Here is a 27,269-nt window from a genome sequence, read left to right as displayed (position 1 = left end):
TGAATGCTACACAAAGGGACGTGGACTTTACCCTGAGGCCATGGAAGGTTTTAGGGAAGAAGTGGCGTACCCCATGTGAATTTCAGGTCAATCACACCGGCGGAAATATGAAGAGGATTTGGCAGGATGGTGTCATGTCAACAGCAGGCTGGAACTCCCAGCATTCCTTGCTCTTCACTCACAGCTGAATGTGTTCTGAAGCTTTCTGAGCACCACACTCCTCCCTCCACAGCAAGGAGGCTTGGAGAGTGATTCCAGGAAGTCAGGAACATTCTGGGTTGTCAAAGTCAAAACTGAAAAACCATTCCTGACCAAGAGCAAAGTTGAAATGTTATTAGGCTTCCTAGAGGCCAATGCTGAGGGACGGGAGCCCTTCAGATATAGTGTGAAACCAGAATTGAGACTCTGGGTGGCCATTCTCTTGCCTAGTGCTTTGTTGCATCCTTCAGGGTGTTGGCTGGAGCTGAGCTACTGCACAACTATGGGTTTTGCAAACCTGAGCTGTTAAGTTTCTTTCCTCAAGCTTCCTCTTCCCTGTACCTCATGCTGCAACTTCACCCTTCTATGAACCTCTGACATCTCAGGGTTTGAAGTAAAACTGAAAGTTCCAAAAGGACCACAAGAGACCTTTCCTCCCCAAACTTATCCTCCCCAAGTATACCCTTTTCTTTTTACTGCATGTTTATTTCACAGATGTTGGGTTTGCTCTGAGTCTGAACTTTGTAGTGCAATGGTGTGATGCTTGGAGTCCAGGCACTTGATTTTGATTCTGCTTCTGCAGCTTTCTGACCACCTGAACTGCCAATCCATTTAACACATTGAGTTCCAACTTTTCCATCTGCAAAATAGGAAATTAACTAGATGATGCCTGAGGGAGCTTTGAGCTCTCTAATATTCTGTGATTGTAAGAACATCCTGTTACCCATCATTGTCCTGGATGCTGAGGAAAAATAAAATGAAACAAGCCCCAAGCCCACCATCACCTTCATAATGTAGCCATGACACTGATAATAGGCAGATATGCAAATGATGTTGTAGGCAAATGCTTATGACATGGAAAATTCTTCAGCTCTATTGTCAAGTGAGAAAAAAGGCTACAAGGAAGTACAGTGTGATCTCATTTTTGTAAAATAAGTAAATACATAGAAAAAAATACCCAAAAGGTGATCTCACAGTCATCACTGGTCATGAAATTTTCTGTGTTTTTGTTCTTGTTTATTTTTATTTTATGATTTTTTTACAAAGAAGGTACATTATTTTTCCAATAATAAAATAAATCTTATAAAATAATAGGAGTATTCTCTGGAGAATCATGGATCTATTGACCATTCTTATGAGGAATTAATGAAGACTTTCCAGATGGCATGACATTTATTCTAGAATGTGATGGTCAAATAAGAGTAATTCATTTCTCAGCAACCCCTCCATCCATCCATTGTCCCTTTCTTTTCTCCTGAGTACATGATATGGTTTCTCATGAATAAGCATTGACCTCCCCCTCTAAAGTATACACTACTTGAAAGCAAAAGACAATTCTCCTGGTTCTCCAGTATCCTCTCTGAATAAATACCAAGCATTTGTCCCCCAGAATATACAGAGTAAATAAACTTGCACTTACGATGCGGATTTTGTTGAAGGCAGAGATGTTGATTTATACTCTGCTCATGCTTGTGCAAAAATCCTCCATCTCTGGTTTCTCAGTGGTTGGTGCACCAGTTTCCCGAATCTAAGGTCATGAGTTTACTTCCTGCGTCACTTAGCTTCACTGTCTTCTTCTGTGGCTTGGACCAAAATCCCAACAACATGTGGCAGTCACTGCACTGGGAAAGCTGAGTAGAGACAGAAAAATAAACCAGCAAAGTACAAGGGACCTAAGATGTGAATGGATGGTTCTATCCTATGAGGTGTCATGGAGCTATTGGGGTAGAGCAGAGGTAGAAGGAATGGAGGGAAGAGAAATTAGGGAAAACCCCACTTCTTAGACCTAGGCTAAAACAAGGTGAAATCAATCTTGGGAAAAGAGCAGTTGTCTGCTGCACTGCATCTCTTTAAATACCATCTACCTACATGCCAGCAATGCCCAAATATATGTCTCTAGCCCAGACCTAGCTCCCAAACTCCAGATTAAAATTCAGCTCTCTACTTGATATGTCCACTTGGATACCAAACCAACCTCTCAAACTCAACATGTCCTAAACCAAATTCCTGTGATCTTTCCTATCCAAGCTTAGGCTATTTGCTGCTTCGCCATCTCAGAAGATGGCAATCAGCTTTCCAGTTGCTTAGGTGAAAATCTAGGAATAAAATACAGATGGCCAAAAAGCACATGAAAAGATGCTCAACATCACTAATTATTAGAGAAATGCAAATGAAAAATACAACGAGGTATCAGCTCACACTGGTCAGAATGGCCATCATCAAAAAATCTACAAACAATAAATGCTGGAGAGGGTGTGGAGAAAAGGGAACCCTCCTACACTGTCGGTCGGAATGTAAATTGATACAGCCACTATGGAGAACAGTATGGAGGTTCCTTAAAAAACTAAAAATAGAGCTACCATATGAACTAGCAACCCCACTCCTGGGCATATATCCGGAGAAAACCATAATTCAAAAAACACATGCACCCCAATGTTCGCTGCAGCACTATTTACAATAGCTAGGACATGGAAGCAACTTAAATGTCCATTGACAGAGGAATGGATAAAGAGGATGTGGTACGTATATACAATGGAATATTACTCAGCCATAAAAAAGAATGAAATAATACCATTTGCAGCAACATGGATGGACCTAGAGATTGTCATACTAAGTGAAGTAAGTCAGACAGAGAAAGATAAAAATCATATGATATTGCTTATATGTGAAATCTAAAGAAAGAAAAAAATGGTACCGATGAACTTATTTGCAAAACAGAAATAGAGTCATGGATGTAGAAAACAAACTTGTGGTTACCAGGAGGGACAGTGGGGGGGGGAGGGATAAATTGGGAGATTGGGACTGACACATAGACACTACTATATAAAGGTTAGATAACTGATAAGGACCTACTGTATAGCACAGGGAACTCTTCTCAATACTCCATAATGACCTATATGGGAAAAGAATCTTAAAAAGAGTGGATATATGTATATGTATAACTGATTCACTTTGCTGTACACCTGAAACTAAGACAACATTGTAAATCAAGTATACTCCAATAAAAATTGTTTTAAATAAAATAAAATCCAGGAATAAGAATTATCTGTGCTGTCTCTCATACCCCACATTTGTCAGGAAATACTCTTGGCTCTATCTTCAGAAAATATTAAAATTCAGCCATTTCTCACCAACCCACCACTACCACTCTGGTCCAAGCCACCAGTATCTTTCACCTGCATTACTGTAATAACCTCCTGACTTTTCCCCTCCTGCCTTAACCCCCTATGGTCTATTCTAAGCACAGCAGCCAAAGTGATCCTCTTAAGACACACATTATTTTATGCCTTTCATGCCCTGCTCAAAATATTGCACTGGCTCTCCATTTCACTCAAATAAAAGTCAAAGTGTTTTGTAGACAATGGGTCTGCAGACCCGATGTGATAGAGTTCCCATTAGTTCTCTTGCCACATTTCAACCACTCAGCTTTTACCACATGGCTCTCCTACACAATCACCCACTGCTTACTATTCATGGTTGTTTGTGTACATCATATCTAACTGTTGAATAATAGGAATAGCTAATCTTTGAAATCTCATATTGGCGTAGCAGTTAACAAATTACTTCCATATATAATATTTCATGAAATCCTCTAAACTAAGTGTTCCTTTTCCCTTTTTACAGGTAATCAATTTGAGGCTCAGAGAGGTTAAGCAACTCACCAAGCTTCACATGGTTAGTAATTGGTACACTTGTATTCAAATATAGGTCTGTTTGACCCTAGTGGGTGAAAAGAAGACTTAATTGATTCCTCTTAGATTAGGGACCTATACTTAATAATTTTATTTAATCTCCTTAATCTATCATCTTCTCTCCTTCCATTAGGCCCTACTCTATTATGCAAGGTGTCTTGTACGTAGCAAATGATCATAAAATGTTGATAAGCGTCATTGTCGTCCTCCTCCTCATCATCCTCATCCTTACATTACAAACTCTATCTTTTGAGTCCTTGCTTCAGTCCTCATGGGTCATGTTCTTTTTATTTCTTCATTCATGAACTAAAGAAAGAGACTTGTGGAGAGCAAGGATGGATAAATTCGGTAGGCAATAATTGTCCGTGTTTCTTTTTCTTCTTTCTAAAAATTGCTACCTATTTGTTCCCACTGTCTGTGACCATTCCCAAAGAGATGCTTGGTTCATTGAGTTCCTACCTAATTCCCTTCCCACCAGCAATGCAGTTATTCAACTTGCCAATTGTCTGTGTCCAAGTGGCCTCACAGTTCCCATTTATAAAAGTCAATATGGTCTAACTCATCATTATTCCCTAAATTATATCCTGGGATATAATTCCTTTTCTTCCTTTTCAGAAAGTGGTCAAAGCTTGTTCAGTTATCTAGTCAACAAGTATTTGTTTAGCAACTAACATAGCCCAACCTCTGATTTAGGAATTGGGAATAGACAAAGAGATAGGACCTTGGCCTTCTGATGGTATAACAATGGGCAAAGATAGGAACTGAGGTAATTTTAATCTGTACCTAGGATATAAATATCTGAGATTTACCTAGGAGGTCAATCAATCTCCATTTTACAGATTTAAAAACTGAATCCCAATTTTTAAAAACTGTTTTCAGTTTTTTTATACTAATTATTTTCATCCCAACAGGTTTTAAGTTTTTAAAAGATCATGTACCCATTTTTTAAAATACTATTTTTAAGTGATTTTGATGGTTCACAGTTTTCTTAATTGAAGATGCCAGTTAAGGCTTCTAATTAGCATGAGGCTGTGTTGCTACACTAAATTGACTTCATTCCAGCAAAATTAGAAAAACTTGACATTTTGCTGAGCCTGTGCATTACTAATAAGTTTAAATATATTTTTTCTATTATAATCGCCACAATTTGTGTGTGTGTGTATTCCTGGGGATTCAGGGAGAACAGTTTAAGAAAATCTGCTAAGATAGGAGAATAATGATGCCAGCATCAAGACCAGGGCCCGAAGTCTTGTTGTCTACCCATATTTCTCCATTGATCATTCATTCAACAACCATTCCTTGAGCCCCAGCTGTGCTCTGGTTTCTCTGATATGTACTGTGATACAAAGAGCTACAGAAGCTCTCAGATAAGAAGGAGGCTGAGAATTGTAGGCTTGTGAGCAGTGAACCATTCAAAGAAGTCAGACTAAGTGGAGGAGTAGTGAACAGAAGTTTGGAAGAGGTATGAAGGGATCTGGTTTTAAGAATTTAACTCTATTTCTGCTTTGTTTCAGACCTTTTCTCTTTTGTTGTGTTTCTCCTTTTAATTATTGTTCAAAATTCTTTATACCAGCATGTCATAGTTTATTCAACTTGCCCCCATCATTAGATATTTGAAATTTTTACACTGTTAAAAATAATATGTATGGCCTTCATTTATTCCATAAACACTTACTGAGCATCTACTAAATGTACGACACAATCCTCCCGTATGGGGTTAGGAAGTTGATTCAGGCAGACATTCTGCCTGCAATAAGTTTTCAGCCTAGTAGAATATAGCTAGATCATTAGGTAGGTCTACTCATGCCATAAGAGGAATTGCACGAGTGCTGTAAGAGATGCCCAGTTACACTTCTAGAACAAATGATTCTATAATTCAGGGTCAGTGGATTATAAAAGGCAGGAAGATTAAATTAGAATAGTTAGGGCAAATCATTTAATATCTTGAGCTCCAAGTTAGAGAGCCTGTGCTACTTTTAGAGATCAGTGGGTTACCATCCATTAAGGCATCATAGAATAATGGTTAAAAGAGCACAGATCCAACAATAAAACATTTAAATAAATCATGATATGTACAAATAAAGGAACACCTTGAAGCCATTAAAATAAGTGGTAGAAGAATAACTAGTGGCTTGAAAAGGATTTATAATACTATCTGCATAGAAAAGTCAAATTATAAAGCAATATATCCAGTATGATCCCAATTTTGTATCAGAAACAAAATATAGAAAAAAGCTGGAAAGACAAGCTCAGCAATTTCTTCCTGGTTATTTCAGAGTATAGGGATTATGAGGGACTTCATTTTCTTCTCTGTGTTTTGCTTTCTTTTTTCCATTTTTTCAACTGAGCACTTAATACACCCCTAATTGTTCAGTATTTGGATTGTTTCCAATTTCCATTATTGGAAGTAATGGTTTGCTGAACATCCTTGTGCATAAATATTTGTATGCGTACCTGTCCATTCATGTTAAGTGGAATTTGGGATCATGAGGTATGACCACAGGACACGTTAGTTTGGTATGTAAAGTTTTAACTTAAAAAATAAAAAAATACATGGACTCTGGAGCCCAACTCCCTATGTTTGAATGTGAACTCCACTGCTTCCTAGATTGTAACCTCCAGCAAGTTACATTAGTTTTCTGTGCTTTATTTCACTCTTTTTAAAATGAGGATATTAACTGTACCCTCCTCATGGGGTTCTTGGGAAGATTAGAGGCATTAATTCCTATAAGGGCTTACAGCAGTGCCCGGCATATGGTGAGTGCTTAATAAATGTTAGAAATCATGGATTTTTATTGTTGATAATACAATAACAAGTTTTCTTATTTTGTTTTTCCCTGGTGCTTTTTTTTGGTGGGGGTGAGTTCATTTAATCTTTTCTATTAGGACAGTATCTCATACCTGCCAATTAATCTTTTACTCTCATAATTTCTTCCTATAACCTCTTTAGAAAATGCTTTTTAAGGACAATCCCCAGGTCACAGCATACAAACCATTTGTTTTTCTGCTCTGGATATGAAAACTTATATTTTAAATATCCTTTCAACTATCCAAACACTAGTCACAACATATTTTGGCATGGAAGTTAGTTAGGATGTAGTTCTACAATGTCAAAATCAATTTTGAAAGAACACTGGGCTCCCTAAAGGATTTCAAGCTTACTTTTCAAGGGAATATTACAGCTCGAACAAGCATTTGTTCCCAACATTTCCCTCTGGGGCCTTACTGAGATATCAGATGAAAGCAAGAGAAGGGGTCTTTTTTATAAAGAAGAAGATGCTCCTGCCAGAAGCAATTACTTAGCACGGAAGAACACATCCTTTAAAATTTGGGGGTTTTGTAGAGGATAAACCTATCACATAAAATGTTCTGTTAGACAAAACCTTCCTTGCAACGTGAAGCTCCTGTAGAATCCAGACTATTCTATATGGTGGCAAAAGAAATAAGCCCTTTCCAGAATCCTTTGCACTTCTCTCCCTATATATCTGTAACTGATAGAAAAATAATACATATGCCTCACAGGACAGGAGTACTGCAATCAGGATACCTGGTGTTTAGACCTGCTCTGCTGCTAATTACATGGGTGACATTGCACTAACAGTTACAATATAACTTCTCTGAATTTCAATTTTCTATCTGTAGAAATGAGGCATAGAATCAGCTGATTTCCAAGTTCCTTTTGGTCCAACATTATAACTTGCTTTTCCTTCTTTTGTCATTTCCTTCCAGACTTGGCTCAGAATTAGGAATGAATTAAATATTATAGCAGAATTCCCCTTAGCACTTGGAGAGTGAGGGTGAAAATTCCTAGGCTAATATTTTCTTCCTTAACACACAACCCATATTTACAAGAACCTATTAGGCGTCAGATACTGTTATGTGGTGGAGACACATTATGCACAAAATAGAAACTGTTGAAGTCCTTTGAAGTTTACCATAGCTCAGACAGTTAAGCAAGGGATGACAATTAAATTTGATAGGTGCTCTAACTTCGAGGATAGCCAGCTTTGAGATGCTGTGATTTTAAAGCTGGACCAACAGGAGAGAAGATTCTAATTGTACTGATGTGTCAGTTTCTTCAGTCAACCCTCCTTGGCCCTTCTCAAAATCTTTAGTCCAGACTAAGGAGATGTTCCTCCTCAGGGCTCCCACGGCACCTGTGCTTACTGCCATCTGATCCTTTAATACAGTGCTTTGAAAAGTTCTGTGGATCTGTGTCTACCCCGATAGTCTGCAAGGATGTCAAGAAGTAAGACGATTTTAATTTCATTTCATTCCTCCACCTACTTTAGCATCTAGCACAGTTCTTGATGCCTAGTTGGGGACCAGAAAATGTTTGTTGACAAGAATTAAGAAGTAATCCACTTACCATTTGAGAAAAGCTGTGATAGGTGGTGGGGCTCAGGATTTAATTAGAGTCTGATCAGCCCAGGAGTCAAGGTCCATCTTTGGCCAACATAATACCGTCTTACATAGAAAATGTCCACATAAAGGTAATTCTTTGATTATCTTCATTCTCATGTACAGTTTTCTTTTACTGCTCACGTATCTGTAATTCCCATGTTTAAAAAGCCATCTGGGAGCATGACATTGGCAAAGCTCTATGATTTCTCTGCAAGAGGTGAACACATGTACATACAGAATAACTTGACATTTCTCTGGCTTTTTCTGTTCAATATTGGGGTCTTATCAGCAAGTGGTCCCTAACTCTCATTTCAGGGTGCACGTTTCTAATAAACTCAATACAAGTCCAAAATTAACAAAAGTATTTTAATACAGCTCTAAAGTGTTGGCACCACTGTGCTGATTGTCTAAAAGTGGACAAGCAGCATTCTGATGAAGTTCTGGGGTACCCCTGCCAGGCAACCTCTTTTGCCAGCTTGAATCAGAAGAAAAACTTTCTGAGTGTACAGCTGGCTTGTTGTCTGGGGATCTGCGGGTGACTTATCAGCTAACACCTTTTCTTCCTCCGCTACCTGGCTCTGATCCATCTTTTCTCCTTTTATTTCTTCAGCTTCTCTTGCTCTTCATAAGCTGAGTCTCTTTGTTCTCTCTGAAAGCCCAGCTCTCTTCCACCGCCTTGGCTTTGCATGGAATGAACTTCTGGCATCAACACTCTTCCACTTTCCAAACCATCTTCACTTATTCAAATCTTTCTCGTTTCCAAGGTCCAAATCACATAGCAAATGCTCCAAAATGTCTTTTCTGATTGCTCCAGCTTAATATAGCCTTTCCCTCCTCTGAGCTTTTATGGAACCCTCTATTTATACATATTCTTCTTATAACTTCCTGCCTGGTGTTCTGGGAATTCATGGACTGGCCTTATCTTCCCTGCTAGCTGCAGGCTCACTGAAGGATGATTCATTGCTGTATATTCCCAGCACCCAGTACATAGCGGATGCTCCACACATTTGAGACTGTAGCGTGGATTGGTACTCCCACTCTTGGATTCCTCATTCTTCAAAATAATAGACGAAACTGGTGTTTGAAAGGAGTGAGGGAAAACTGAGAGACTTGGTGGCTATAGAACTTCCTCAGATTGCATCCTTTGTTCTCTCTGGTCTGCACTCAAGGTAGGCTGATTCTTGGATGGAAAGCATTCAATTCCAAGGAAACAGTGTGAAAGAAGGCAAAAAGATGTGAGGAAGCATTGACCCCTGTAAACTGTGGAGTGACTTGAATGCCGAGTCCACAGTGGAAAAGGAAATGTAACTGGAAAGGTAGAGAAATCTTCAGATGGAGAGCTACCCAAGGATGTTAAGCATGTGTGCTTCTGAAAGATGACCCTGAATGTGGTTTGATTAAAGACTAGGAAGGGGCAGGGCGACCAGCTAAGAGAAAGTTCATTGCGATTCACTGACTATACAATTTCTTTTGATTTACCCTGGGGTGGAAGAAGAAGAAATGGTAAATTTGGAGAGCATGCAAACACCTTTTTTACAATGAAAAAGACTTGCAAAAAACAAATGAGCTAATTGTACATGGAAGCCTTCCAAAAACCAAGGCAACACACAAATGTAAGATATGCATTTCCCCAGGCTGAGAGAAGAAGACCGCTTCAAATTAAGCTCTGTTTCCAGGCACATCATATTTATTCATTTTATTTGCACAGTGATTTACACCTATTTTTATTTGAAACATCCATTGTTCCCCAGAAAATGAGGAGGACAGGGGTACTACAGAAGCTGGCTGAGCTAAGAGAGGGGAGCAAAGCACAGACCATTAAATTCAAAAATGTATTTTAAACTAACACAACATTGTAAATCAGCTATACTCCAATAAAAAATTTTTAATGTATTTTAAAGTAAAAAAATCCAAAACATACTTTTTTCTTTTTTCTTTTAACTCTTCATACTCATGTGTCTTTGGGTAAATTTTGGTTCATTTCCGTCCTGGGATTAATGGCCGAATTCAAAGTAAATGACTAGTGTTCACTGAAAAAGGTATTTCCCTTCATCTTAGTTCCTTTTTTCTTCTGTTTTGGATATTCTGCTTTCTTGTGGCTGCCATTTTGAGAGTTCTAAAAATAATATGTAAAGAGAGATGATAAGTGGAGAGAAATTCGAGGGGAGGAAGGAACCCAGAGTCGGTTACCTTGAATTGTGCCTTTCTTCCCTCTTCACTGGGCAGAGCGCTTGATGAAGAGCCACAGGACCGACACTCTTGTCCAGGGTCTTTTATGAATTCTCTAAAGTCCATTTTCCTATATGATAAGTGGAATTAACAATAATAACAGCTAACCTTTAGAACCGTTGCTCTATAATATATCTCGGGGGCCAGCAGCTATAGTTTGTAGACCAAATCAACAAATCCAGCACACCACTTGTATAGTCAAGAGCTAAGAATGATTTTTACATTTTAAATGATGGCGGGGGGTGGGGATCAAAATAATAATGATGTTTTGTGACATGTGAAAATGATGTGAAATCTAATGTTGGTGTCCATAAATAAAATTGTATTAGCATACAGACATAACCATTAATTTATCTATTGTCTACAATGCATTCCACATTGTCTTAGTTCAGGCTGCTATAACAAAATACCATAGACCAGTGACTTAACAGAAATTTATTTCTCAAGGTTCTGGAGACTAGGAAGTTCAAGATCAAGGTGCTGGCAGATTCAGTGTCTGGCGAGAACCCTCTTCCTGGTTCATATACAGCTGTCTTCTCACTGTGTCCTTACATGGTGAAGAGCAGAGAGAGATTAATTCTTTGTCTTCTTATAGGGGCACTAATTCCATCATGTGGGCCCCATACTCATGACCTCATCTGAACCTAATTACCTCCCAAAGGCCCCACCTCCAAATACCATCACATTGGGCGTTTAGGGTCTCAACACATGAATGTTGGAGAGACACAAATATGCAGGCCATAACACACTGCAGTGGGAGAGTTCAGTAGCTACAACAGAGACCACGTGGCCTGCAAAACCTAACGTATTTACTATCTGATCCTTTACAGAAAATGTTTGCTGACACCTGCTCTATGCTTTCCACAGTTGTACAGGTGAGTTTCCCCCATTTTCCCATTTTACAGGTGAGGAGGCTAGGAAACAGAGTGATTTCTCTAGTTAACTATTACACAGGTAGGAAGTGGACTCAGAATCCATACCACCCAGGTAGTCAGACTCCAAAATGTTCATTCTCCTACTCTGTATAATGTTGTCTTCCTACTCTTCTGTGTTGTTCCCCAAAGAAATCATTCAAAATCCCTTGAATGAGTTTGAAGTTGAAGTCCATGGGGTCTGAGAAATCTTTCTCCACTACATCAGCCTCTATGCTTCGTTTTCTCTTCCTAAATTTTCATATCACGTTTGGTTCCATTCTTGGTGGCTCTTAGCCACCCACTGCAGTCACTGTGTTCCTCTCCCAGTAGATTGTGAAACCCATTGAGAACAGGTGATATGCCTTTATTCTTATGCCCCTGCCATTAGCACAGTGCTGACTTGTGACAGGAGCTCGAAAACTGCGAGTTGATTGAACAAATGTGACTTAATAGGTGAGCACAACTCTTCTCCCCTCTACTGAAGTAAGATCATTTAGGACAGGGATCAAACCCTCAGCTTCCTATGTTTCTCCCCACAGGAAAGAGAACAATTCTAGTTCCCAATGGTCCACTATTAGAGAGTCCCTGCACTGACTGAAAATGAAATTAAAGATGTTATAACCCTCGTTTATTGACAAAGGTGTTTGACCCAGTCCACTGAGAGGGACTGCCTGCTTTGGGGCCATTTCAGGGTTTTCTTCTCAGTTCATCCTTCCTATTGCTAGCTGGGTCATTTCTCTTCTCTCTTCAAGAGCCTTTATTGACTCACCATTATCTACAGAATCAAGTCCAATTTCCTCAGCTCAGCAATCAGAATCCTTGTGCGTTTGAGCCCAACCAACTCACCAGCTACGTCTTTCCCTCTGTTTTCTCACATCCTGGATTCCTCAATATTTCCCAAACCACTATCCTCATCCTATGACCATGCCTTTTGACCATGCTGTTTCTCACCCACACGTCTCTATCCACCAATATCTTCAAATGCTAAATGCCATGTTGAAATGCCACCTCCTTGAGGACAAGGAATATGCCTCAGTCATCTCCACTTGTCCTATAGTGTCCTTAACCCAGCAGCTGCACACAGTAAGTGCTCAATATTGGCTTGTTTGCTGCTAGGTTCCAATCCTTTATCCATCTACCTGATCTCACCTGGATCCTTTATGGCTAGATAGGGGTGGGGCGCCATGTGAGGGCAAGGAGGGAAAGGAGCAAAGGCTTCTGTGTCTTCCTCAGGCTCATTCACTCATTTCATCCAGCATTTATTAAGCACCTACAATGTGCCAGGCAACATGCTGAAAAGTTTACATTTATTATCATTCTGTCACTTACATTCCCATGTGATAGGTACTATTATTAGTTTCTTTAGGCAAAAAAAAGAGAAACCTGGGCTCAGAGAGGTGGTAGAATTTGCCCAAGGTCACACAGCAAATTTATGTCTGATCATAGAACAAAATCTATGGTCTTTCCATTATATGTCATCACCCTAAGACAAAAACCCTGACAGCAAGGAGCTCATAGACTTAGAGAGGATTTGAGTTTTAGAGCTTTTTCATTGATATATTCATCCATTCATTCTACAAATATCGCACCAGGCATCAGGAACACAGCTGTGAAGAGCAAGCAGGGGTCCTGACATCTTGGACATTACATTAAGTGGGAGATGTGCAATAAACAAATAAAAAAATAAAAAAATAATTATAGACTTTGATAAGTGCTATGATGAAGGCCACCATTTGCGGTAGACTTAGGGCAAGGTTCTTTGAGGAACAGATGTTAAACTGGAGACCTCAAGAACAAGAATGAGATTCGTAATGGGCCAGGAGGAGAGCTTTCAAAGTAGCGAGAACAGCTAGCGCAAAGGCCCTGAGACTTGCAATACACTGGGCTTATTCACAAAACAGAAAGGAGGCCAGTGTGGCCGAGCAAGAGAGAGGGGGGTGATGCCAGGTGGAGTTGGAGGGCTGGAAAACCGCCATGTGACTCCATGTTGTAGAAAGAAGCCATCCATCCTATGTGACCATAAAGCACTTTGTGAATGGTAAACACCCACAAAGGTAACTGATCAGTACAGTTCTAAAAACTCGAATCCTGGTGTGTTATTCATCACTTTTTTAGATTTTAGAGAGGTAATGTAGTGCGTATAGAGAAGTTATGAAATACCTTAGCAGGGACTAGACTATACCCCATAACCAAACACATTAATATTTCTGCAGTGAAGCATGTGAATACCCACACTAAGTCGGATAAATAAAGGGTACAGACAACTTCGTGGCAATTCAAGGCAAGTGTTACTGCCAAATAAGTTTGTTAGCTCAGTTTTTACCCAAAATGGGTTACAAAATTTTGCTTTTCACAGTATATTAGATTTCAAGGTTATACATAAGGGACGGTGAATTGGTGTCAGTCTCATCCCTGCTCTTCTCTTTTCCTCTCTCTGCCAGAAATGCTCCCTGCACAGCTGCTTGGGTCCTTACCCACCTTGTTAATCTTCAAAGCCCAGGGCAGGTGCCACCTCTGAGAAGCCACTCCTGCACCCCATTCCCAGGGGAAGTTAATTTTTCTGGCTCCTAGCTTCTTCTGTACATTGCACGAATAGCTGTTGCCTTGTCAAGCTGTACCGTAAGTCTGTATCTATAGCACTGAGCCCTTGAGGGCAGCAAACACGTCTCACTCACCCTTAGTCTCAAGACTGAGCACGGTGCTCCACTCAAGATGTCATTCAAATATTGCTTGCCGAATTGAGCTCACTGACCTTCCACCAGGTCTCCCTTCCTTTGGCATGATTCTTCATCAACAGTGTCCACACACTCTCTGTTTTATCTGGATAAGACAACTGCTTTGACTTACTCAAAAATTCGGCTGCTTCACTCAATACATCTTTTTTCCCACTCAATTTCCAGCCCAATGTGGGTCAGCAGCGTCTTCTTCTCTTTGTGGTTATTTAGAGACCCTGGCTCCTTTACTCAGTGGCTCTGACATTTTCTAGGACCTTGGAGTTTCCACTGGACCCTCTGCATCCAACCAGCATGCAAAGGATGGGAGAGAACATGAGAATTTCCTGGCAGGGACGACAGATCTGAAAGTGATATTCACCATTTCTGCCCATTTGTTATTGGCTGTAACTTGATTACACAACCACATCTAACTATAAAGGAGGCAGGAAATTTCATCCAGTGGTATGCTCAGAAGGAAGACGAAGGAGGTCTAGGCAGTGTCCGGCTAGTCTCTGCCACAATCTCCATCAACACAACTTATTTTTCAATGGGAAAAATAACCTATTTTCTGTTGAGAGAAGGCAACCACTATTCAAACATCTAATAAACAACCATTTTCTTTGACTCTAGAGTGCCAAATCCTAGTGCAGTCCCTCAGTGATCACCCAAGCAGTATCCCATGATGATGACATATTTCAAGAATGCTGTACATTCAGCAAACCCTACAGGCACTTCCAATGCCTCCCTCTCATCATCTGTGGATTACCTCCTTAGAATTCTTCCCTTCTATCATACATCTTTTTGGATGATCTGCTTCTTGTCCAAACCCTTTGGATAACTGGGTCCATCTGGTCAGACTGGAAGTCAGAGAAGCAAACTGACCTCAGTCACCTTTCCCATCTAAAGGAGTGATGGATGTGTAAAGAGGCGGAAAACATAGGAAACCCAAGAGAGTAAATCATAATTCATTGAGGAGGTAAAACAAAGTAAGTTCATGTGACTTATTCACATACAGATTTTTTTAAATTGTCAAATGAGGAACTCTACAAACCTGGGTGGGGTTTTCAACATGATTGGTCTAGCTGAAACAGAGGGGGAAGTGAAAGTCAAGGGACAGAATGGAACATTGATTTGGGGTACAAAACCTACACTATCACAAATGTTTGGGTTTGTTTTTCAAACTCCTTAAGATCTGTGTTGCAAAGAGAAAACCTCTGACAATCTGGTGGGTGGCCATGGAAATGTACTGCTCAACTCTTCTGCGATGAGACGCATAGTTGACTAAATGCCCTGTTGCTGGGCCCACTACTGCGTTCATGCCAAGACCACACACCCCCAAAGGATGCTCCCTGCAAATGACTGAGGATGGCAAGAGGACTAGCCCTAGCCCATTTCTGCAGCACAGACGACAGCTGTCATGGGCAGTTTGGGCTCAAGGACTCCCACTGGCTAGCCAAATATTAGATTTTAGATGTGAGATTCTTTCTCCCCAATTCCTCCTTCCCCCTCTCCTTTCACAGGTGTGAGACCTGCAGTGGGGTCTGAAAGCTCTCCCTGCCTCCTCTACTTCCTCCTCTTTCTTCACAGGTGTTTCCTCCAACAAATCTCTTGGGCATTTCTTCCTGTCCTAGTGTATGCTTCTCAGAAACCAAACTTCCACGTTAGTCCATTCAGAGTTCCAGGTGATCCAGTCAGAGATATTTTTTAATAGCTCCTCTTACATTTAGTGTGAATTTTATCCAGAAAGTTGGAAAGAACTGATCATAGAAAGATAAGTGTTCTCATAGTCCTTGACCCAAGGAATTTCTGGCATCTGAAGAAACTCTCCTCTCAGACCCCACTGAGTAACAGTAATAATAGTTACCACAACAAAATCCTCTCATCTTTACTCTGCAATAACCAGCTAAATTATATGGGTGGGTACTAAATTCTCACTTTAGAGGTCAGAGGTCCTAGAATGCTGAGGTGACTTGATGAAGTGACCATGTGTTAGTGGACAGCATGGTGAAGACCGACATCATCCAGCCCGTGGTCCTCTATGTCTTCCATGCTGCCACATTACATAACTCCATCTTTCACACCCAACTGCAGGACGGAATCAACTCAGAAAACCTGAAGTGGCCATTTGACTGACACAGTTAGCCAACTCAACCTAAAGAAACTCATTTATGCAAACCGAATAGACATCAATTCCATGGGTATTTTTTAACCACCCTTAGTTGACTGGTCAGAGTCATTTGCAGCAACCTGAAAGGCCCCATCAGGTTCTGAATATAATCCCAGTGTCCAGAACCATGCCAACAATACAGATGTATTCTTTGCCTCACAATTATTGGACTGACATTGGGGTTTCCCAAATAGCAATATCTGTTTTTCAAATATGACAAATTTACAGCTGTCTTTGTAAAAGCTGCTCATTTCAATGACAGACTGAAGACCATAACATGTTGGCAAAAGCAACTGCAGATAGCATTTATTGCACCCATACTTTGCTGCAAACACTGTGCCAGAACAACCCTCAATTATCGTCCCATTTTGCAAATGAGTAAATTGAGGCTTGGAGATATTAAGCAACTTACCCAGTGAGTCACAGCTAATAAGTGATAGAGATCAGATTCAACTGAGATTAGACAATCACTCTATCATTCTATCTCCTTCCCAAGAATACTCTAGAATCAAGCAAAGAAGTGCCCATTTTGACCCAGTAATGGGGACAAACAAGACTGAAATCATGAAAAATCCAGGAGAATCACCTACTTAAAAGAAAATATTTTCTACTGCTTCATTCAAACTGGATGAACTAAGTGATACCTAGAGAGGGTGTTTAGACATTTTGAGCTATGAGCTCAGTGGAAGAGGTTTATAATTATCTCATTAAATGCTTAATAAACTAATGCTTCCAAGGTGCTTGGTGACTTCAAACCATCTCTCTGTAATATTTTCTGCAGATCTCTGTGATTTTGTTGACATTCTAATAGATGAGCTTGAAAAGCCATAGGAAACTGCTCAGAGAGAAGATGAAAGAGAACAAGGTACCTTGATTTTTCATTTTGTTGAGAATGGTCTTGGTCATGCCCATGCAAGCAGGCCTTGAATGTACCTTCCCGTCCTCTCCTTGACCACAATAATCAACCCACACCAAAGGCTGCAAATGAACACTGTGATAGGTCAGATTCATTTCTTACCATGTTACCAAATTTAGGAAGGCTCATCTTCAGACAGGAAGAATAGCTCCAGGACAGCCAGACTCAGAGAAATGAGGAAACCAGAATAAATGAGAAAAAAGGATAATCTAGTCAATATATTCATCCATTACTTTATTTAGTCCCCAACAAATATATATTGAGTGCCTGTTTTAGGTCAGGCACTGGGTTAGGAACTGTGAACAAAACAGACATGTTCTCTAGCCATGAGAAGGAAAGAGAGATGCCAAAGGAAGTACTGCCTGCCCCATGGCCATGACCCTTTCCTTGCTCCAGCCCCAGTGGATGAATCATGATTCTTTACAGCTAATCATAGTAACTGCACTTGCCTTGCCGGAGATGGGTTTGGGGCTGGACATGTGACATACTTCTGGTCAATGGCACGTAAGGAGGAGGGCTTCTTGGAAAGATTCCCTGCCTAATACATGAAAGGAGCCCTTTTCGCACACATTCCCGCCTTTCGTATCTGAAACGATGTCTTAAGAAGACATGATGCTTGAAGCTGAGGCAGCCATGTTGCAACCATGGGGAGAGTCAGTGTCAAAACTCTAAGGACAGAAGAACAGAAAGATGTGCAGCGCATGGGCCCTCGGTGATGTGCATCAGAGTCTAGCAAACATGTGATCAGCTCAGATGGGCTTAATCCTTCTTAGGATGTGTGGCGTGTCATATTTTATACATAATTACAATAAAGAAACATGAAAACCCGTAGCATCCATTTATTCCAGCTCTATTTTGTACCAGGTGATGGATAAGATGCTTTTCACAATATCTTTTTTCATCAGCACAACAGAGGTGAGCTGATGCTCACAGGAAAAAGGTGAGACAGCCACCTCCTACTTACCCACACCAGCTGCAATTTTTAATCTCTAGCATCTCTTCCCCCCTTCTTCTGTTAACAGCACCTCAGTTTTCCTGTGGAGAACCACATTCCATGTAGTTCTGGATGAACCATCAATCATGGTATCCTGGTCCCTCTCCCACATACCTGACGCTTAGTAAGCCCTAAAAAACTACTAATGGTCTCTCTAAAGCAGACTTGTCTTGTTTTCTTGACCCCATTTTATATATGTTTATATATAAAAAAATCTGTCCTGTTCCAAAGACTTTAATTTTTTTTTAAGTGGATCATTTCTTTCATATCTTTTCTAGGAAACCACGTATTCTAAATAGATTTGCTATATAACAAAGTTTCTACCTGAGAGACAAGTAAAGTTCCAGTCTCCCAAATTCCAAGTTTTCTCTCCACAGACTAGCTCTGGAGGTAGGTAAAGAAGGTACACCATTACCAGGGAAAAAGGAGTTAGAGAGGAAATATGTGGGGGGACTCTCACCACTCACACTTGTTAGAGAAATATTGTAAACAAACACAAACTCTGAAAACACAGATTTCCCTGAAAGTACACTGTCACTGCCAGGAAAATATTGCACATGTTTAACACTGGAAAGAAATGCAGAGATAAGCTTTGCCTAGAAAGTTCACGAATATTTGCAATCTGTTGATGTGGTTTACTACTAACTTTTAGATTCACACTGCTCAGACTGTGTAGCGCAGGGTCTGGCAAAGTATAACTCGAGGGCCAATCTGGCTTATCACCTTGTTTTTGCTAATATGGTTTTATTGGACCACAGCCAAGTCCACCTGTTTAGATATTGTTTATGGCTGCTTTTACACCACGATGGCAGAGTTGAGTCTTTGTGACAGAGATCATTTGTCCTGCTAAGCCTAAAATATCTACTCTCTGGCCCTTTATAGGAAAAGATTGTCCATTGCTGGTCTAGTTAAACAATATCAGCGATGGTGATCAGTTATTGAACATCTGCACTGATCACCACATTTTGGTCTCAGAACCTCTGAAACAGATACCCAGTCTCATTTTCCCAAAATGGAAGCAAAATGAAGCATAGAGACCTTTAGCAACCTACAAAAAAGCAACACAGACAAAACAAGGACTCAAGCCTAGGCATGTACATTCATTTACTAATATTTGTTGATCAACTGCTATGTGCTGGGCATGCACCAAGTGCAGAGAACACAGTGGTAAAAAAAAAAAAAACAAAAAAAACAAAAAAAAACCACTGCATCACTGCATTGGGAATTCCTTGGCAGTCCAGTGGTTAGGACTCGGTGCTTTCACTGCCTGGGCCTGGGTCAGGGGACTAAGATCCCACAAGCTGCATGGTGCAGACAAAAAAAAAAAGTGCATATTATATATGATTACCAGTTGTATGAGAAAAGCTGTGAGAGAAAAGCATAGGGTAAAGGGTATTAGAGAAATAAAAGTGGGGGTCAAGTGTAAGTAGGATGCGGGGTGGGTGGGGGGTTGTCCCTTAGGCTGGATTTCCAAGATAGCAGAGCCTGCAGTAAGCTTACTTGCAAAGGCTTTATTGGGAAGTGGAGTCCAGGGCAGCGAGGCAAGGAATGAGGGAAAGCAGATGCAAGGTGATGTTTACCAAGCTGGCACCAGCCTTGCAAGAAAGTACAGCCAATGGCTCAGACGATGGGCCAGATGGGAAAACTTGGACAGCTTGTCCAGGAGAAGGAAGGGAGAGAGATTTATCTATTGGCTCGTTCCCATCTCCTGCCTTCCCTGAGGAAGGCTGAGACAGCCTGAGGTGTTAGGAGGCCAGGTGATACTCAGGAGTTTGGGTTGCCCATCAAGAAAGTCGCCCCAGCACAGAAGATCAGAAGAGGCTTAGAAAATCTAGGAGACCCACAAAGTGGATCAGTCAGAGGCCAAGGTCAGGGAGCCTCTCTGAGGAAGTGACGTTTCCACTTGAAATTTGAGAAATGAAGTGAATGAATGGCAGGAAATGTTATAAAGACTGAGGTGAAAGGAAGTGCAAAGGTCCTGAGGCAGGAGAGAGATGGGCATATTTGGGAAACTGAAAAAGACTTGGGGCTCAGAAGTTCCACTCCACAGATCCATATGCCTGACTCGACCATTTACTAGCTGTGTGAACTGGGAAAGTTTCTGAACCTCTCTGAGCTTCTGTTTCCTCACCTGTAAAACGGAGATCATACTTGTTCCTATTTCAGAGAGATCGTAGGATTAAACTAAACATCAAGCGTTTAAGTACTTAACACAGTGTCAGGCTCATAAAAGGCCAAGAGTAACGCTAGCCATTGGTTTTATTATTATTAATACTACTACTGTTATTACTTACTCTGACCTATTGAATTAAAATAGCTGAAGATGGGCCCTGGAACTGGCATGCTTAGAAAACCCCTGTGATGATTTGTATTACAATTCAGTCTTCTGTAAAAGGTTTGTGCATACAAACCTTTGCCACATCTCCCTGCAGGGCCAGTGAATTTCTCAATTCTGTTGTTAGATTTGGCCCACTGAATTTCTTTGGCCAGTGGACTGTGAGCCACACCCTGCAAAAGTCTAAGGTGACTGCCTACCTGAGGTTGCTTTCTTAGACTCTTGCCTTCTGCCAGAACTGCCCATTGTGCTTTGGGGCTGTTCCTTCCAATGCAGTCACAGATCAAAAAAGCCTATGGAGGACTTCGCTGGTGGCAAAGTGGTTAAGAATCCTCCTGCCAATGCAGGGGACATGGGTTCGAGCCCTGGTCCAGGAAGATCTCACATGCTGCAGAGCAGCTAAGCCTGTGCACCACAACTACTGAGCCTGCACTCTAGAGCCCGCAAGCCACAACTACTGAGCCCAAATGCCACAACTACTGAAGCCCGCACACCGAGAGCCCATGCTCCGCATCAAGAGAAGCCACTGCAATGAGAAGCATGCGCACAGCAACGAAGAGTAGCCCCCGCTCAGCGCAACTAGGAAAAGCCCACATGCAGCAACGAAGACCCAACACAGCCAAAAATAATCAATCAATCAATAAATAAAGCAAAAACAAACAAACAAACAAAACCCTATGGAAATGACCCATAGTCAACACACAGCCTGAAGCAGAGGCCCTGCTGACTGTAGGCATCATGTAAAATGAAAGGAAAATAAATTTTAGTGATTATAAGCACTGAGATCTAGGGAGTAGGGGGTTCTTTGTTATGCAGCAAAACTGATACATACACTCCCTACTGATTCTTTTATGCATGAAATTATGAAAATATAAAACACTGAGGCTCCACTCTGGCCTCTTAGGAGAGCTTTTTTTTTTCAGGGACAGATATCTGTGCAGAGACTCGAGGAGATACACGTATGTATTGAGATGGAGGCGTGGGAAATGATAGTATCAGAGAATTAGCTCTCCTGGCTGACATTCAGAAATACCCAGAGCTAACATGAATGCATTCACTCAAATCTCTCCAGGCTCTTTTGTAAAGGGGGCAGCCCCTTCCTAGCTTTGACATACACCTCTCCTTCTGCACATACCACCTGGGTGATTTCTGTTCCCTTCTAGGCATCTTGAGATGGGCATTTTCATTTTCTGCTGACAGCAGAGGGGATTGGATATGAGTGCCTTTCTAAGCTGCTATATGGATGCTATATTTTTTATTGTCATAATTCACACTATCATCATCATCATTGTCATCATCATCATCAGGCTTGGCCCACAAATACATCAAGATATATACATCAATTTGCTGAGTGTGAATTAGTCTGGGGGATCAGAGTCCTGAGCCCAAGGTCACTGGTCAATCACAACCAAAAGCCCTAGAGAAAAAGAGAACCTGGCAGTGTTTAGGATCTGAAAGGGAACATCAGCAGAGCTTGCTGACCTGGTATGAACCAAGTATCCTGAATAGGCATTTCACAAAAACCCACAGAACTTTGCCAGCTTAGAGTCTCCACACTGTCCCACTGAGATTCACTGAATGACCACACCCAATGCCTTTCAATGACTCTGCAGGGCACCATGCCACCACCATAACTAAGATGATCTTTCTCAGCATCGCCGCAGTTTTGTTTGGTTTTGTTTTTTAATATTTATTTATTTATTTGGCTGCGCCGGGTCTTAGTTGCGGCATGTGGGATCTAGTTTCCAGACCAGGGATCGAATCTGAGCCCCCTGCACTTGGAGCACAGAGTCTTAACCACTGGACTGTCAGGGAAGCCCCCTCACTGCAGTTTTTACAGTCTCTCTACAGTGTTGTGTTTTCAGGTTTTCTTATCTCCTGAGCCTTTTTTACACAATCCCTGTTCTTTTCATTCTTTCCGCTACTCTGTCCAGGCAACTGGCTTTTCTTGCCTGCTTCCATGCATGTCACAGACTGGCACACTCCACAGCGTTTGCTCCAATTAATTCTTTGTTTTGTTTGACTTCTAGCCAACAGCCAGCAACTCTCTGGGTTTCACTCCAGGTTGCTCAAATAAATAAACTAAATGTTAATGTGTTGCTCATTGATGACAATTAAGTACAGAGATGGGATAACCAGAAATAATGTTTTTCTAGGTGTCCACAGTAGCACAGTGGTGGTATTGGGTTTTGGTTTGGTTTTGGTTTAGTGGGGGGGGGGGGGGGCGGTTGTAAGGATGTCCCTTCTTTAACATTCATTATCTCATTTGATTCTCTCAACAGCCTGGCAAAGTAGACAGGACAGGAATTATTATCTGTATTTCACAGATGAGGAACCCAAATTCAGAAAAATTACATGACTTACTTGCCCAAAGTGACACAGCTCAAAAAAAGCTAACTGTGGCTAAAACTCAGCCAACCTGATTCGCAGATCAGCTAAACTGTTGTGCGTGGCTCCATTTCCCATCAGGTGGAATAATAATAATACTTTATATAATGCGTTATATACGCGTTGACATTTTCTGGGTTATCTGGAATGTTTTCCATTGACCTGCAGTTGTGTGAGATGCTCTATAAGAAAAAATTTGTGGTCAAATACGTCTGGACTATGTTATATACTATGTCTCCCTCTGTATTTCACCATGTTGATTAGTACATGACAGCCCTGAGAAGTCCTGCTGTATGCGACTTAAACAAATGTATGACCCAGAATTGTCTGAACATATTTGACCATGAGGAGGTAAGAGTGGAAGCAGAGAGACTACATCCCAACAATACAGGCAAGAGGTTGGGGATATCTGAGCAAAGGAGGATGGTAGCAGAGGTGCTGAGACAAGTAGATTCTGGAATATTTCAGATGCAGAGCCAATCGGGTTCCCTGGTAGTAAAGGGTAAGAAAATGAGCAGAGGCAAGGATGACCTGGAGATGCTAGGTCTGAGCAAATAGATGAATAGAATGGCCACTTCCTTACAGAAGCTCTCCCTGGACTAATAACCCCGCCTTATCTTACAGCAGCAGACCCCTTGCCTTCAGAGATTGCACAGTTTTAGTTTTATCTTTGTGGCTGGGATTTTTATAGTGGTTGAGCTTATCGTTTTTGGCTTACCACTGCACCCCAGTGTCTAGCATATTGTAGTCAATAAATATTTGCTGAATAAAAGAATGAACAGAGGCTACCCTGTAGCAGCTGCTTAACAAACTGTAGCTACCCTATTATTAATCTACCTAGTATGTAGGTCTTCTTAACATTACTAGTTGATTTAGTATGAAGTGGGGTGTTGGAGAAAGGTGCAAGAGGAGTGACTGCTAATGGGAAGGAAAAGAGGGTCAGAAGACCCAGTTCTTATGGGAGCCCTGTCCCTATATTTCTGTACTTAGGTAAGTCCCCTCCCCTCTCTGAGTCAGTTCTTCCACCCCATTCAACAAGGGGTAGAACAATATGGTTTCCATCAACTCTGAGCCTTCCCGCCCATGAGTCTAAGTAGAAGCCATGACCTGTGTCCTCAGGAATGTGCCATGTAGCACCACCCAATACAGACCATGTCTGACCAAATGATCCATCATCTAGGAGAGCCTAAGTCCTTTAGTACTGCAGTCACCAAGAGGACTTCCTGGAGGTTTTCCTTCTTCCTCCTTCCAAGAGCCTCACCAAATGAATATGGTGAGATTCAGTGGAGGGAAAAAAAAACCTTTTCCTGTTTTCATTACTCTCAATCCAATTGACAAGCCTGCAGTAGGAGCTTGCCTCTTTCCTGTCCCCAAAGAAGGACAATTGAGCAAAATCCATTGCTCCTCTAGACCTTGCTATGCTCTAAACTTTACTTCCTACATCAGAAGTAGTACTTCTCTTCTTTTCTAGATAGGAATACAAAAAAACAAAACAAAACAAAACAGAACATTTCCCATCTGAACCTTTTTTGAACCATTCTCCCAAAAGGCTGGTGTTGGGTTCCCAGATCTGGGCAGCTTGCATGACCAGTGGCCTCACCGTAGTACATGCAATGGGTCTACAAGATTTCACTCGTTCTATGAGAGCTCTTCCAGACAGGGCTACTGGGCATATGATGCTCAGCTTCAGTTCTTTCAATGTTGCTTTTCACTTGGTTGCCCAGAGCAAACATCTACCCTGAGAGATTCTCCCCCTGGGGACAATCTACTCTGTCATTGCTTTCCTTGGTGCAGATGTTTTAAGAGTCCCCCAGTGCTAAGGCCTTGCTTGCCTCTTTCTTTCCCCAGAAGAGGTCACTACTTGATTAAGAAAAGCAGTAGCTTGACCCCAGCCCTCAGTCCCCCCACTGCTATTTAATGAACAGTTCTCAGTGGTTAATAACCAAACACCAACAGCTGCCCAATCCTTCTAATATTCTCATCATTGATTTTATTATCATTGTTGTTGTGAAAAACATTCATATCCCCACATCAGTCTTGCTTTGCATAGATCCCAGCATGACAGTCATTTTATTTCCTCCTCAAACTGACCCTCGTGGCTACTTAGCCTAGGTTACAGGTGAAAAGACTGAAGAACAAGGAGATGAACTGGCTTACGTAAAGATTATCAACCCACATCTCCATAACAAGTTCAGGTGTGGAAAGAAAAGGCATCAGAGTTCCATTGGCTGAGCCACGCTTCTAAAGGCAGGAGAGAAAGACCGGAACATGGCAACAATTCAAGATGAGAAGTGCCACCCTATGAAGACAGAAGGGAGGGGATCTGAAAGCCGGTGGCTTAGCTGGAGAACAACCCAGCATCCTTTCTGTTTTCAGGATTCCCAGAAAGTAAACAGCAGAAGCCCAGCTACAAAGACAATGGCAGCAGAAGAACCCACCTGGCCATCATGGGGATGGGATCAAAGATCAGGCTGATGAACCGTGGATTCTTTGTCACTGAATGAAGTGCCTGAAATGCATGGTTACGTCACTGTCAGTGATGGGTTTCAAGTAACATATAGAGGAAAAATGGGGTAGAGGGGACAGGTAGTGATTTACTAGAGCTGTATCAGAGACTCACAGGAACAAGAGGCTTAGAGAACAAGATCATAGCAGTCTGGATGATTAAAGAAGAGGAAGCTCAACAGTGATCTTAGAGGAAAAAGAAAGAATGCAGTTGAATACCACCGTCAAAGTTGACCTAGTCGTATTTAATTCTAAGTGACCATTTAGCCTCAAAATCTCAGAAGCAAGAGTCATACAGCCAGGATTCCAAATCTGAGAAGCAAGGTCCCAGAAGCATCCAATGGGCCAAGCCCTGGACATTTGCTCAGCTCTGGTGACCTAGGGATGAGGGGTGAGTCTATACCCTCTGACATCTGTGGTGAGTGGAGGGCACTTCTCTCCAAGACTACAAAAAAGAGATTCTGTACCAACAGAGGAGGAGGATGGATGCTGGACAGCTCCCTAAATGGAGGTCTAAGAGAGCTCACCACATGTGAGGTTGATATGCATCCTTATAAACCCAATGGTTCTTCCAAAGTGCCCTAGAAAATGTGGAGCATTCTAGCATTCATGGTCAATATCGATAGTATCTATAATTTAATGAGTACCTAGTATGGATTGAGCAAGGCAGTAAGTTATTATCTTACACATATTATCACATTTGATTTTCACAACATCCCTGCAATGGTTTTTATTAATTCTATTTCACAGAAGAGGGACCTGAGACTCAGAGAGACAAGACAACTTTTCCAGGGTTACACAGTTTACAGTTAGAATTACAACCCAGATCTAGACATCTATGCAGAACCGCAGCTCCTTATACTACATGATCCCATGATCTCCTGGCTAAACCAGGTACCATGTATTTCCATAGCAAGAGAACTTTGATGGAAGAGGAATGAAGAACCCATGGCAACCAAGTTGGAGAAGACACTGTTGATAAGTGTTTGAACAAAGTGAGCATCTGACATCTTCCCCCCAAATGAGAGGGAAGTAATAAATTACTGGGATAGTTCCATCAGTACATTATTTCCAATGTGTATGTTTTATTATTTGATTCAAACAATAAATAGGTAAGTGTGTGTTGAGCGAGACACTGTATTGTTAGATCCTATGGAGGATGAAAGAACGTGTAAGCCAACATGTTTCTCTGTTTTCATTCAAACACCTTGAAATCTCATTCTCTTCCTATATGCTTAAAAAGGTAACTAGCAATTTGAATCATATTGGTTCAGATATGAAGTGACAAGGGTCCCAAGGAAGGAGACTCAGGGCAGTTTCACAAAATAATTAACATCTGAGCTCTCCACTGAACATTAGGTCTGAACAAGCGAAATAGAGATAGGACAGCATACCTAGAAGAGATAATGGTAAATGCAAAGGCAGAGAGAGATTGTTCCAGCTAGAGCTGAGAGTTGATAATATTATGGAGTGAGAGAATTAAAAAGCAGGTTGAAATAGGTATTTGTGGAGATTTTGAATCTGAGGTAAAGGAGCTTGACATTTATAGTAAAAGCGAAGAGAATCTGAGGGAGGTATTTGAACTAGTCAGGGACATGTCCAGCACCAACTATAGTGCTCGGAACCTATCAGATATTTGATACATGTTTACTAAGTGAGGGAATGAATGAATGCTGTGTATAGGATGTGCTGACAAGGAAAGAGAAAAAAATCAAGGACACCAATTAGGATCCTATCACAATAGCAGCCTAGATGATATAGGTAGAAATAGAAAAGCTCTAGAAAGCTTGGAAGCAATGAAAAAGACATCATA

At 41.2% G+C, this 27,269-nt stretch overlaps 1 long non-coding RNA gene across 2 annotated transcripts in view; it reads right to left on the bottom strand.

Annotated features, from left to right (window-relative positions):
• Window positions 1–1,688: 1,688 nt before the first annotated feature.
• Window positions 1,689–27,269, bottom strand: part of LOC307065659 — a 345,545-nt gene continuing 319,964 nt past the window's right edge. The window contains exons 6-8 of one of the 2 annotated variants that reach the window (XR_013811344.1): window positions 10,216–10,410; window positions 8,260–8,502; window positions 1,689–1,829 (exon numbers count right to left, since the gene is read on the bottom strand). This is a non-coding gene — a long non-coding RNA (uncharacterized lncRNA). The remainder of the gene's footprint in view (window positions 1,830–8,259; window positions 8,503–10,215; window positions 10,411–27,269) is intronic. The other variant, XR_013811345.1, reaches the window with a different exon arrangement.

Source organism: Hyperoodon ampullatus, assembly GCF_949752795.1.
Source record: "Hyperoodon ampullatus genome assembly, chromosome: 17".
Taxonomy (NCBI): Eukaryota; Metazoa; Chordata; class Mammalia; order Artiodactyla; family Ziphiidae; genus Hyperoodon; species Hyperoodon ampullatus.
The sequence above is the reverse complement of the archived record's forward strand: the minus strand, read 5'-3'. Positions and strand labels throughout refer to the sequence as shown.